The 14,973-nt window shown below is 39.0% G+C and overlaps 1 long non-coding RNA gene across 2 annotated transcripts in view; it reads right to left on the bottom strand.

The window, feature by feature from the left end:
* LOC139016365 (uncharacterized) overlaps positions 1-14,973 on the bottom strand; it is a 76,834-nt gene that overhangs the window by 29,716 nt on the left and 32,145 nt on the right. For both annotated transcript variants that reach the window (XR_011472661.1, XR_011472660.1), the window contains exon 3: positions 7,230-7,366. This is a non-coding gene — a long non-coding RNA (uncharacterized lncRNA). The remainder of the gene's footprint in view (positions 1-7,229; positions 7,367-14,973) is intronic.

Here is a 14,973-nt window from a genome sequence, read left to right as displayed (position 1 = left end):
TTTTCAGGTGCCATAAAAGCAGTGCCTCTGCTTTGCCTTCTCATGTAACAAAGGACAGAGTTCACAGATAAATATGAATGGGTCTCTGCCAGGATGTCCTTAGAAGCACCTGTAATAAAGACTCTGACCTGGAAGGTACTATCCACCTCGCTTTGCTGAACTGGCTACCTCTGCTGAGAGACTGGGGCTTTTGTCACCAGGGGAACAGAGAACAGACTTTGAGCTCAGTGCCACTCTTCTGCAACCCTCCCTCTGAAAATGAGTACATTCTGTACCACCTGCAGGACAAGAATTTATTAAACAGTAACCAAAACAGACGATTACATCTCTGATACTTTGTTCAATGAACTGATATATATCCAGCTATCAAATCAGAAACTTTGCCCGTTTAACAGGATAGTTCTTAAAAAATAATTACGGTGATGTTTTTATATTTGTGTGATACTGTGGTTGCATCACTTTTAATTTGCTCCGGATGGTACCATTGGTGGAGAAACTCTAGAATCCTTCCATTTCAAACTAAAAGACCTTTCAGGTGTATAGTCAATGGCCATCCTCGGATACTTACAGTGTTATATAAGCTTTTAGAGCATGTTTCCTGGAAAATAAAATGAAAACCCAAATCACTGAATCAAAGGTCCAAGTTTGATTTGCAAATTACTACTACTGAGGTACATAATACTGAGCAAGCTTTTAACCGATTCTTTAACCTTATTTCCCTTTCTATAAAATGAAAATGTGACTATGCCCTTCCTGCTTTATTACGATGCATTGTGGCAGGCATCCATAAGGTATAACTGTTGTTAATTTGTCTTATAGGAAGTTAAAAATGTAATGAGAACAAGGGATCCTTTGGGAGTGATCGGTGTTATACATCACTTAATAGCAGGTTGGTTTCATTGCCCAGATTACTTTCTTTTGCTGTTCTGCTACTACATTATTCAGACTGTTAAGGGAAGATGGTGCGTCCTGTGGACAGAATTATGAATGGCCTATTCTGTAATGCAAGTGAGAGCTCTGTCCTCTGATTGCAGCATTATAACCTCCCATTCTAGCATGCACGGTAAATCACCCTGCAGACTGAAGACAGGGCTGGATCCTCAGGTAATCTGTGAACAGTGACACTCTCCATGGCAAGGTTACACCACTCTGTCCTCGGTATGATGGGGAGGGGGTGTCACTGGCACACATGGCACTACATTTCCATGACACAGATATAATGACCAATAAAATATCTATTTCCATTCTGTGGAGCAGCTTCTAATAGGGGCACAATGAGGAAGACACACATCAAACAAAAGAGCAGACCGAGAAGCACAAACTAATACTAAACTAATGAAATCTTACACTTGTATGGCATTTTTTTTTTGGGGGGGGGGGGTGTAAAAAATAACAACCACTACAACAAAACAGAGCTTTCTCATGAATGATTATACTCGATGTTCACGGCTATTTCATGGGGTAGGTAGGCAAGTTACCTTTATTGACATTTTTACAGGTATTTAGAGGGGTTAAGTGAGTTGCCCAAGCTGACAGGAATTTTCCGATTCCCACTATAATTCTTTGCAATATTTCTGATTATGCAAAAAGCAGAAAACAACATTCCACTGATTATGCCGCTTTATTAAATTTTTTGTCTTAACTTCTCGAATAGACTTTATGACTAGGTGAAGGTAATGTGAAGTGAAAGGAGCGACAAGAAGAAAACATAAAAATAGTGTTCTTCAAGTTGCATAAAATTGCAATGTATTATGTTCACCCATTTCGTTCTGGAATAGCCATCTAAGATGGGTGTGTGGCATCCACTAGATATTTTTCTGTAATTAAGATTAATTTGATTTCAACAATTTTACTGTGACCTTTGTGTAGGCACCTTAAGATGCTTTGAAATAAAAAGTGCTATTGGTTGTTTTTAATGATTTCCCAATAATTTGAATTCCTAACATCGCATTGTCAGAGGTCCCTCTGCATGTCACATATGCTGCTTTCCATACCACTCCCACCAAATACGTAAATACAGGCACACATGTGGTAAGAATTTATACTTGGTCAGATCATTTTCTTTTACAAAAATGATCTCTTTCGCCCCAGCCCGTTTGGCTCAATGGATAGAGCATCGACCTGTGGACTGAGGGGTCCCAGGTTCGATTCCGGCCAAGGACATGTGCCTGTGTTGCGGGCTTGATCCCCAGTGTGGGGCATGCAGGAGGCAGCCGATCAATGATTCTTTCTCATCATTGATGTTTCTATCTCTCTCTCCCTCTTCCTTCCTCTCCAAAATCAATATATATATATATATATATATATATATATATATATATATATATTTAAAAATGATCTCTTTCATTACCTTTGGAAAATTTGGGTTTTTTTGACAGAGAAAGATCTCTTTAATTAGGGACCTGAACACTTTGGGAAACAATGGTTTGAAAGTGTTGAACAGAAGAAAACTCAATGAATAAAGATAATACAATTCATAACCCTAGGAATCCTAAAACTAGAGTAGAAGAGTGGGGGTATGACAGGTTTTGGTTTTGTTTTTATCAGTCTTTGCTCTTTCCACACCTGGCACAGGGTAGGTGCTTGGTAATTGTTTGCTGATGCTTGGTTAGATGAATGGGCAAATTAAAAGTGACAACACTCCGGGTGTAAACTTCTTTTAGAAACTGCATCTTAAATTTATTTTGCATTTTTGAGCCTCAAACTTGGCCTTATGGGCAAATCTTGGGCAAAATCATTAAAAGTGACATTCTTCTTCACTTCACTTCTAATTCACTTTCCTGACTCTTTGACTCACACAAAAGCACTAAAGAAGATGGTAAAATTTATTAATTACAGTGCAGTTTTATGTAACGGCCTTATGACATATATAGGGCAGGTTATATATATGACATATATAATCAATACTCCTTCAAAAATTATGAAACTAATGCTCAGAGAAAACAGTGCAGCCAGGAATGTGGTCTAAGTAATCTGATACACATCCTATATCTTTCCTATCAGAAACTTCTCTGTTACTGCATAGTCCTAGAAAACAGCTATCAGCTACCTATCAACTAATCCGCTAGTAGTTATATCATAACTAATGATCAGTGTTCATATTTAATGCTTCAAAGCCACACTTAAAAATCTGGAAAATGGTAAGGTAAAAAAAAAAATCAAGATCCAAAAGAATGAAATGATAAAGGTCAGAGGACAAATTAGAGAGATTGACATCTTGGACAAGGAACCCCACCCAATGCTCCTCTTAAGTCACATTCTCAAGAGTACTTCGTTGATTAATTTCTTTACTCATGCATGTAAGAAAGATGGAGACAAACACAAAACAAGACAAAATGTTATTTATTTGTTAATGTCACATGCAACTTCTAATCCTGACCCTACACAGATATCCTTCCCACGTTCTCAATAACAAACTTCATTTGAGAGCATCTTAATACACCAGGATCAAATTTCTTCAGTTAATTTGTTTGCTCATTTGTAAGTGTATTCTAATTTGAATTAAGTTTTTGCCTCAAAAACATGATTAATTCCAAATTTCAATATTTTCTGTGTTTTTTTAGTACGGTCCATAAAGGCCACTGAAAAAAAGGTTTGAACTTACTTTTGTTTATTTTGCTTCTTGCTTACTAGCCCTTCAACTTTTCTTTACCTCATGGCAAGGCCACCCTGATGTTAATTTCAATTTGGATTATAAAATCCTCAGGCAACATTAGATATTGTACTAGTTAAGAATTCATATTTATATGTATTTAGTTCAGAAGTTGTCTGCACACACACACACACAAAGGAAAGGGGTAATAAGAAATTGGCAAAGATTTGAAAAGTGTGCTTTGACCAGTAATATGAGATGCTTACAAATCATTTTCTAGGTTTACATTCATATACTAAAAATAATATTTTTAATATTTTAAGAGCTGTATCTTAATATAATTGGTGTTCTTTGTAGCTCAATCTGTTTTTGCTTTATGCATTTAAATATATTTTTCCAATTTGGTGTCTGTCTCATTCTGCTAAAGATTTCATGGCACAAAATAGATTAATAACTCTTGCTCCACATACTGGGGTACTATAGCTCAAATAGAAGAAAATATATTCAAAACACACATTTACAGAGATTTAGTAACATAGACACAAAAGGTCCTGTTTGTTGTGGTGGTGAAGTAAAATTAAAATAGATGGAGAAGTCCTAGCCAGTGTGACTCAGTTGGCTGGGCATTGTCCTGAGCACCTCAAGGTTGCTGGTTCAATACCCAGTCAGGGCACATGCCCAGGTTGAGGGCTTGACCCCTCAGCCCCAAAGCCTACACCATCTAGGCCCAAGGGGACCCCTGGAGACTCACTAAAACTTGAAATCTCAGTTCCAAATTACCAGAAGAGAGGATCCGAGTGTCTCAGCTTTGGTCAGGTGTCAGCTCTGGTCATTTTAGCAATGGTAAAGATAGAGGGGTCAGGTATAACAAACAAAGTAGCAGAAACCACTACTGTGGACAGAGAATGAAAGGAATCCAAAGGAGTGTCATAGGCTAGGCTGGAGCCCTAATAGGTGTCCATCACATATTTTCAGGATAGATATGTTTTGGGCAAAAGAGATACAAGAAAAGAATTCCAGCCAGAGGAAAGAACTGAAGCAAAGCCAGCAAGTGTGGGTCCTATCTGGATACATCCTATATCATTGATGGTGAACCTTTTGAGCTCGACGTCAGCATTTTGAAAAACCCTAACTTAACTCTGGTGCCATGTCACATATAGAAATTTTTTGATATTTGCAATCATAGTAAAACAAAGATGTATATTTTTGATATTTATTTTATATATTTAAATGCCATTTAACAAAGAAAAATCAACCAAAAAAATGAGTTCACGTGTCACCTCTGACAGGCGTGTCATAGGTTTGCCATCACTGTCCTATATAATAAAGAGCTAATATGCAAATGGTTGTCACACCCTTACGCCCTCGAGCCCTCGCGCCCTTGCGCCGGGGCCAAGGAACCTGAGGCTGGGCCAGGGCACCTGAGGCCACGTCCTCCACCCCGGTGCCGGGGCTGGGGGACCTGAGGCCACACCCCCTCACCCAGGTGCCAGAGCCAGGGGACCTGAGGCCGGGCCAGGGGACCTGAGTCTGCACCCCCCACCCAGGCACCAGGCCAGGGGACCTAAGGCTGCACCCCTTGACCAGCGGGGTTTGACGGGGGACCTGAGGCTGTGCCCCTGGCCCTACGGGGCTTGATGGGGGTGGGGCCTGCTCGGTCTGGGTCTCGCGTGATTTCGAGGCAGGTGCAAGTGGGTGGGGACTTGACTCTGACAGGAGGGAGATTTTCATATACATTTTACTAATTTTCTTTCATCTCTGACACTTCTATTATAGAGAAAGAGCAAATAGCAATATTAAAATGTTTCCTCTAATTAATTCTCTTTTAATGTGCACGAATTTCATGCACCAGGCCACTAATATATATATATGTATATATATATATATGATTTCATTTAGCTTGCAGGGCAAAGGTGAGGGAGTGCAATGCACAATAAGATTGGATGCAGAGATTCTATGACCTTTAGATCAAGTCCCACTCTTCATCTTTGCCCCCTGGTTGAAGCAGCCAGGGTTCTGTTTGTCCTTTTCTGATGTGTTCTGAACTGGTGGATTGCTTCTTAGAGGATTTGAAAACCAACCAGTTCAGACCTGTCTACAAAAGCTTAGGGAGGTAAAGTAGTGAGAGGTTTATATGAGCACCCAATCTGTCTCCTACTTAAGATTGTACAGGAGAATAATTAATATCCTAAATGCTAAATTTAACTAGTTTCATAATTATTTTTCCAAGTGGAGTTCTACCCAAGTTTATACTTAAGAAGTGTGGACAAAAAAAGGCCACATGCTAACCTGACTAACTCAGGGAAGACCAGTGTGACGGCCTTGCAAACTCAAGAGACCTAAGTAACCACAAAAGATGGTCTGAAATGAAAGCCTTTTAATTAAAAAAGCAGTTTATAGTGGGCAGTGATGTCCTAGGCCAGTATCTTCCCTGACAAAGATCAACTTCGGTCTTTATTGAGCCTATTGTCTTTTTGTATCTAAGATAACATACCTGTGGAATGTCAAGGTAACTTGTAACTTCCCTTTTTCCGGACCCCTTGGATCCCTTGGAGCACAACAAATGGTGCCAGGGTGCAGACCACAAATTCCCTCATTGCTATTGCTATCGTGTTAATTGTTGACTGTTAACTATCCTGTACCCACCTGTGTAAAGGAAACCTGTGTATCATTTTACTTTTTATCCAATCCCAGAGGTTTCCCCACTTTGCCTTCTCCTGTCTCCCTAATGTATCACCAATGGATTTCATGTGACCCACTTACATCTCCTCCTTTGATTGTAATGTATAAAACAAGCTGGAAAACTGCCATTCTCAGAGCACTATTGCAATACCTTGAGATTTTGCTTCTAGGCAATTGTCAATAGTTTGGCTCAAATAAACTCATAAAAGTTCTTTACAGGTGTGAATGTTGTTGTTTTTTTAGGGTTTGTTTTTGTTTGTTTGTTTACATTAACAGAAGCATGTAAAGTATTTGTGAGAGAAAAGGTGACTTTTTTTTAGTGTCCAGTATAATATCAAATCCTAAATGCCATTGCTTGACAGAGACACCCTATCTAATAATAGACAAACAGGGTAATTGACCGTACCTTCACTACGTTTCCCATTGGCTAATCAGAGAGATATGCAAATTAACCGCCAACAAAGATGGCAGTTAATTTGCATATGTAGGTGGGAAGCAGTGGAGTGAAGACTGAAGGTGGCTCAGGCCGGAGCAGCGATCAATGTGGTTCTGGCTGGAGCAGCAAAGGCTTTGAAGGCGGCTCTGGCCGGAGCAAAGGCCTGGGTCCCCGGTGCCAAAGGAAAACCGGTGCAGGCAGCCAGGGGAAGGGAAGGCCTATTGCATGAATCTTTTCGTGCAACAGGCCTCTAGTTATTTTATAAGAGGGCAGAAAAATTGCCTGAAAAAATATCAGGGTAAAAATATATCAAGATTCTTTGACAAAGCAAATAAAAATGGATAAATATCTCAAGGCAATTATTTGAAAAGATGAAAAGACACTAATAAACAATACTAGGAATAAAATAGATGTTTCAAAGATTAAAAAGACAGTAAATAGGCATTATGAATAACTTTATGAAATGCATTTGAAAACTCAGATGAAATGGATAAACCTCTAGAAAAAAATATGACTTACCAAATTTAGTTAGGGAGAAATGGGAAATATAAAGTCATATCACCATAAAGGAAATTGAATCAGAAGTTTAAAATCTTCCTATGGAAAAGCAAAGTCCAGAAGACTATTTCCAGCAAATAGTCAGGGAAGAAATAAGTCTGCAAACATAGAAGAAAAAATAATGTCAATTTTATACAACCTATCTTGGTGTATAGAAGAATAGCCCTACCTCACTCTATTAGGTGAGTATGACTTTGATACAAAATCCCATGTAGCATGAGAACGAAATCACAGATCAATCTGGCTCATGATCACAAATACAAAAGTTAGAATATTAACAACTGCAATCCAGAAGTGTGTGCGTGTGTGTTATGATATGCATCACTTGGTTGATCCCAGGAGTGCAAGTTTGATTTTACATAAGAAATCAATTAAATTAATTTCTAAAATAAAATTTTAAGAGTAAAATTTTTTAATTTCAACAAATAAATTTCAGCAAAAAATAAAAACTTTAAAAGATATTTATAATAACATCAGAATTATAAAACATCTAAGAATAACTACAAGAATTGTTCAAGAAATTTATGAAAAAATTATAAAACTTTATAGAAATACAAAGATAACTTAAATATACATCATTTACATGCATAAAAGGACTTGCTGCCACAGAAATACCAATTCTTCCCACACTGATTGATAATTTCAATGATATTCCCATCTAAATTCTAACAGGCATTTGTGATAGTTGACAAGCTGATTTTAAAATGTATATGGAAGAGCAAAGGGCCAAGAAGAAGAAAAAGAGGTACTTACTTTATCACATACTTAGAATTATTATAAAAGCATAATAATTATGGCAGAGGGGTCTTGTCAAATGAAACAGAATAGAAAGTCCAAAAACAGATCTACTCATATGTGGATCTTTGATATATGACAAGAAGTGTATAGCAGGTCATTGAAGAAATAATGTACTTTTCAATAAATTATTATGAACACTTGGGTATCCACAGATGAAAAAAAAATTCATTTTCACACATTGCACTTAAAAATCATTAAAGCCTTAGATGAGAAAGACAAAAAGCTAATGATATATGACCTCCATGTAGGGAAGAATTTCTTAAAAGAAACAAACAAAAAAAAAAAACATAAAGGAAAATTTCTCTAATTTCATTCAAAAGCTATAAAAATAATTCAAATAAAATACAGAAACTGAGAAAAGATATTTTAACACAAAAACCTGAAGCAGATTAATATCCAATATATATTTAATCAAAACAAACAAAACCTCCTGCCAATCAATTAAAAAGAAAACAATTCAATAATAAAGGGAAAAATCTTGAATATGAACATTATAAATAATCATAAGTGGAAATAAATATAGGAAAGGATGCTCAACTTTATTAGAAATGATGAAGTGTAAATTCAAAGTACAGTGAATTGATATCACACCCACAATGGAAATCTGTCTGGCAACATTACATGCTGGTGAGCCTGTGGGAAAGGATGGATTTTATAGTGCTGCTGCGAGCATCCTATAGTTGCTCTAACCATTTAGAACACAGTTTGTCTTTTTCTACTAAAATTGAAGATGTGTATACCCTACGACCCAGGAATTCACTCCTGGGAACCCATGCATATATGCACCAAGAAAAATACCCAAGAATGTGCATAGTAGAACTATCGATTATCTCAACAAGTTCTGAACAGCCCAAATGCCCATCAACAATAGGAAAGATAAATAAATTGTGTGTTACTATAGTGGATTACTATGTACTTGTGAAATTTAATTAATTTTTAAAAACACATGAAGCTTTAAAATTTTTGATAAAAATATATATGGCATGATTATATATATATGTATATATATATATATATATATATATATATATATATATATATATAAAGCTGTTTGTAGATTCAAGTAAAAGGTAATGTTATGATGGGAAAAAATTAAATTATAAACACAAAATGCTGAATCATAGTTATTCGAGAAAAGAAATGGAATATGATGAGAAAGGGACACACAAGAAACTTAAACATTCTTGGCAATGTTCTGTTTCTGGTCAAATCAGTGGATAAGTGGATATTTACTGTATTTATCCTTTATAACTTCTACATATTCCTTAAATATTTTTATAGTTACTGAACATCTCACTTTAAAAACTCTTAAAAATTGTTTGAGTGTATCAACCACAATAACAACTTCTTCTGAGAGAGTCTGTGTCTTGGTCCAAGGATTCAACCAGCCAAAGTCTGCAGTAGTAAAATCCCAAATGCAAAAATCAATGCATCAAACTGTTGTAGCCTGTCACACCCAGTCACCTCATCTAATTTCTCTTGTTTTAAATCTTATTTTGCCAACCCACCTCCCAATTATGAATTTAACATCCCACACAGATTTGCCCACAGGGAGAAAGGGTACCGATCAACAAACATGAGTCACCAGAGAGCTTGACAGCTCCATTCCTCGCTGTAATTTAAAGCTTGCATTCTGGCTGATATTTCAAGTTCTATAAGCACCCTCAGGGGACAATGTATGCCTGCTGAAGAGAAGATGGGAAGATGAATCATCTTCCAAGGACAAGTGGAGGGGGAAGCAGAGAAGGAGGCAGAAAAGCAGAAGGGAAGCACTGTCATCCAAAGCCACATTTCAGATCTCCTAACATGAGACTTTATTATTAAAGGGCACTTAAACTGATTGCAAGCAGAAATCTGAGTGTTTACAAAGCAAGTAGACAACTTATAAAGTATAAAGTAGCAAGTGTACTTTATTCTTTACAAAGCAAATATGCAACTTGTAAAGTAGTAAATACCATGGTGGAAGGTAGCATCCTGTAGTAGAAAAAAAACACAAAAGTTTCCAGAGTTGAATTTGACTCAATTTTTGGCTTGCTCCCTAATGAGGAAGTCTGTCTCAGTATATTTGCCTGTATATAGAGATAAGATACTATATGGCAGCTCTTCTCAAAGGGAGGCAGTTTGGTAAAATGGAGGAGCTTGGATTTTGATGCCAGACCCCACCTTAATTCTGGCTTCCCTACCTTCTGGATATATGATCCACCAAGCCTCATTTTTCTCATCTATAAAATGGGGTGATGGGACCCATCTTGAGGATGTCATGAGACTTTGAGGTAATAAGTCCACTTAGGGAATGTTCAACAAAAGTGACATAACATTATTGTTACTGGATGTTGATTCTGTTTAAAAAGCAAGATCAGGGATGGCTAAGAATGAAGCCAGAGAGACTCAAGGACAAGGAGAAAGTGTAGGTATAGCAAAAGGCCACTGTCATGAGCTGAGGCAGGTGGCAAGGAGGAGCAGCCGTCAATGGCCACCCGGGGCTGGCTAGGGTGAAGTAAGGAGGAAGTGCCAAACAGGAAGGAAACTGACCTTGGATTGGTCTGGTCCTTGGCACCAGTGACTCGGACATGGGGACTTCTACTCAAGGACATATCTCCATTCACTGGAAAGGAGGACAGGAAAAAGTAGAACAGCCAGTCCTTCCCAGAGAAACTTGGCGAGAAATGGGTCATCAGGATAAGGACTCTCCCTCAGATGTAACTGAGGGGCTGGTAAGGTGGGTATCGAGATGGCGAAAATGTGGCATAAGTCATAGTGTATTTATCGGAATTCAAAGCAAGAGACCACAGTATCACAACCAGCTGTCAACACAGAGCTGTGTTGCAGTATGACGTAATGATTATGTCATTACTAGGTGACAGGAATCTTCCAGCTCCATTACAACCACATGGGATCACTGTTTATATTCGGTCTGTTGACCAAACATGTAGTTATGCAGTACATGATTGTAATTATGTTCTCCTCTGCGAAAGGAATGTTCAGGAGCTCTGTGTTGACCTGGGGCACGATGTCTGGGGAATTCATGCTGGCAAGGGGATGAAGCATTGCTTAACCTGGGGCTACAGTATGTAGAGCAGAGGGGAAAGTTCTGAGAGACAGCAGGTTGGACAAAAGCTAGCAGCTGGCCTGCCACACCCTCCAGGCAGAGTCCTAGGCATTAGGATGGAAAGCAGGTTTGAAACTGAGGGAAATACTTATGTTAACAAAGGTTTCGACAGATGGTATTTTATAGAACTTGGGGTGAAAGCTTGAGAAATAAGACATGAAGGGGAACAATCAAAGTCACAGAATGTGCTTGATACTGCAATGAGGGGTCTACAAGCCTCCGTTACAAAACAATGGGGCTTTATCTGCAAGGAGCCCAGCACATCCCACCTTCAGAATGGCAGGGATTGGCAATAAGGGCCCACAGTGGATTTGATGCTTGAAGTGTGCTCCAATCCCAAACCCACACTCCTCAGCTTGAGCCAGTTCTCTACTAGTTCTTAGGAATGACTGTGCAGAATGCTATTGACGAAGATGTCTGCCCCCAAGTTCCTGGCTATGCTGGAGTTTGATATTTGAAGAATAAAAATCAATTTCCTGAAAGAACTCTGTAGAAAAGAGTGTGTCATTTCAAAGTATTATTAAGACTTCTATTGTTGACTTGGAAAATCACTTTGAAGGAAATACAATTGGATTTCTTGAATAGAAAACTAATCCAATTTCAGCAGAACTTTTTCAAGAACATTTTTCTTCCTACTTTACCTCTCACCGAGGACCTCAGAAATGTTCTAACACAGTAAATATTTGCTTGCAGCCACCTAGGTTTACTTCTTAGCTTTAATTAACTTCAACACATGCATTATGGCTTGAAATACAGACTGTCGCTTGGCTTAAATATGATCCCCTCCTCAGGACACCAAAGAGTGCTTACATTTGATAAGGACAGATAGTTCTTTTTTATTTCACTCATAAGCTCTCTTATTAATCATAAGCATTGCCCAAAATCATCTCCATGCTTTTGAGCATTAATAACAAAGATCTGCTTTCCCCAATTGCCCTTTAACTTGAGAAAAACTAAAGCCTCTCAAATTATACTCCCCACACCAGGGGTGAGGGACTTATTTCATCATTAGTTACAGTGGGGAGCAAATTCTTGGGCAAATAACTGAACCTCCTAATCCCAATGTAAAAGATTTAATGTCTGAGTTCCCAATTCAAGACTTTAACAATACTGTTCATGGTTCTTCTACTCACCCTCTCTTTTACCTGGTTAAATATTCAATGTAGCCTAAAATGTCTATTTATTTCATTGCACATGACATCTCTAAACCATAAGATTCATCAGTAAAGTCATCATAATTGTATTTTATGGTGCTTGGTTCTCTCCCATAAACTGGGGCCGGGGGAAGGAAGTCCTTACATCTTTCCTCTGTTCTAGCTTGGAGATGAGCTTAAATATGCCTCCATTAAAAAAAATCTATTTCCACCAGCCTTAGCCTCCAAGTCCATCCCAAACCCCGATATTTCTGTGGCGTACTCCTTAGGCTTCAAACTAGCTCCAAGCCTATTTTGAAGAATTGAACTTTTGTTTATGTATGAGGAAAATAAAATTGCCTTTTTTAAAAAAAGTAGACACCCTGGAGCTATATTCTGAATGAGTAGCAGAATTTATCACTTTTATTTGGGAAGATTTGTTTTGGGGTCTTATTGTTATTCTGTTAAAGAACTGCCTGTGGACTAGACTGAAAGAAATAGACCGAGGAAAAAGCAAGAGCTACAAATGGTGTTGCATAATGAAATGACAGGGATTTTTGAATTGTCCTAGAAATATGAGGACCCCCACATTTCGGGATGTCAGGAAATGTGAGGAAGTGGGAAGGTGGGAAATTGCAGAGCTCAGCAACCAGAGGCATTTGGGACTGAAGAAAACGGCCCCTAATGGATCCCCCAGTGTAAGGATTGGCCAAGCTCTTGAGGGATAGTGAAGTCAGCCATCCAGCTAGCATCTTCACCTGTGCTGTGATCCCCTTATTATCCCCCAATTTTTATTAAAATCCTGTGACAAACAGCAACTTTGTGGAGGAGCTGCTTTGGGGACTGAGGAAAACAGTGGTTTGTGCACATTTGGCACAAAGATGAAGAAAGAAGAGAGCAGATAGCAAGTGAGCATAGTGGCAAAACATGCACAGGTGACTGAGGCAGGGCCAGGAGAAGAAATAATGAAGGACAGATGACAAACAGCAACCAGAAGAATGTCTACTTCTCCAATCCCAGGAGCCTCCCAAAGTCTATAGGAGAGTAGCTACATGGCGTGGGGGATGTAGTGGATATAGGACATGCACCCAGACTCAGATATTGATGACCTGTTAATGGAAATGTCTTTTTTCTTTTTTAAAAAGTCAATATTGCTTCACCTTCTGGTGATATTTATTTGCAAAACACTCATTGTCATGCTCCTTATGATTACTTCTTCAATCCAAATGAATTAGTTATTCTCTGCTAGTCCAACTCATAAAAGACGCCAAGAAAATAAGTTTGTTTTATTTTACATCTTACAAAGTATCTAAACCTTTCCTACGAGAGAGAGCATTTAGGATTAAATTGATTTCTGGTTATTTCATTAGCCATCCTCCTCCTTAACTCTACTCCTTTCAAAGGTGGAAGCCAGGATAAAGTTATGACTCTCTATATCCAGATGACGTAAAACGAGGGTGAACTTTAAAAACACCACAACTTCCACCTCACAGACACTGGATTCTTTGCTGATAAGTCCAGAATCACTTTCTGGATTCTTAATAATAGACTCCCAGCAGCCACTATGAGGCAGCTAGAATGCATGTGAGATTTAGTGGACTCCTCCTATGACCTGTTGTCTTTCTCTTAGCTCATCTTTTACCGCAGACATTGCCACAGCCAGCACCTCTGCTCACAGGTGCATCTTGATAGTACTTCACATTAGCTTCATCATTTATCTCCTCCTTTCTCACCTATCACTTTTCTGCTACTCCTTGAAGGACTCTGGGAATCTGTCACACTCCCTCACAACTGCAGCCTCGAAGCACAAGGGAGTTAATACCCATAGGGCAACTCTTTTTTTTTATTGTCTAAAGTTTTACATATGTCTTCTTTTTCCCGATTGACACCCCCTTCCCGCGCCCCCCCCCCCACCATTCCTACCCCCAAGAGCAAGACCCCACTGCCCCAGTGTCTGTGTCCATTGGTTATGCTAATATGCATGCATGCAAGTCCTTTGGTTGATCTCTAACCCCCTCACTTCCTCCCCTGCCATTTGTCTCTGGATCTATTTTTGTTCATCAGTTTATGTTGATCATTATATCCCACATATGAGTGAGACCATTGACCAATGGGGAAATGGGTCAAGTGCCAAATGCCCCCTTTTCCATGCTCTGGGTGATTCACTCTGAGGCACAGTTTACACTGCTTGTCAGAGAATCCCAGTTGCTCACAGCGGTGACCAACTCAAGAATGCACCCTGTGCTGGCTTTGCTGCCTCCCCCTCTCCACTACCCTCTGCTCCTGTTCTATGGGACCACTTCCCAAAATGAACTACCTACATCCAAGCCCTCACTTTTTGAGGGAAAACCAGCCTAAGTAAACTGTGCATTACCTAGTGAAACAACAGTTAGTTTTATATATAAAACTAGAGGCCTGATGCACAAAAATTCATGCAAGAGTAGGTCTTCCTTCCCCTGGCTGCTGGCAGCGGCTTCCCTCCGGCCCTGCTGGCGGGCACCCAGGACCCAGGCAGCTTCCCTCTGACCCCGGCTTCATCTGGAAGGATGTCTGGTCTAATTAGCATATTACCTTTTTATTATCTACACTAATAAAAGACAAAGATGCTAATTGACAGTACCTTCCCTATGCCCTAAGCCACACCCACCAGCCAATCAGAGTGACT

Source organism: Myotis yumanensis, unplaced genomic scaffold (genome assembly GCF_028538775.1).
Source record: "Myotis yumanensis isolate MYYU_CA2020_CCGP unplaced genomic scaffold, mMyoYum1.0.hap1 SCAF_9, whole genome shotgun sequence".
NCBI classification, from domain to species: Eukaryota; Metazoa; Chordata; class Mammalia; order Chiroptera; family Vespertilionidae; genus Myotis; species Myotis yumanensis.
This window is presented reverse-complemented; position numbering and strand designations above follow the sequence as displayed.